We start from the raw sequence: 209 nt of genomic DNA on the forward strand, positions 1-209 counted from the left end.
ACTCCAAATATCATGATTGTTTCCACAATCTACCCTCACTAATACTCAGAGTGGGAGTTGCTGAACTTTGTGGGGTGAATGTGGAATGACAGTGATGACATGGATACTATCCTTTTAGGATTTGTTGGTGTCTCTGTGGAGCTGTTGAACTTTCTGCATATTGGAGGCTGCAGGATCTTCCATTTATTCTGACTGCAGCCCACATACAA

Source organism: Eschrichtius robustus, chromosome X (assembly GCF_028021215.1).
Source record: "Eschrichtius robustus isolate mEscRob2 chromosome X, mEscRob2.pri, whole genome shotgun sequence".
NCBI lineage: Eukaryota > Metazoa > Chordata > Mammalia > Artiodactyla > Eschrichtiidae > Eschrichtius > Eschrichtius robustus.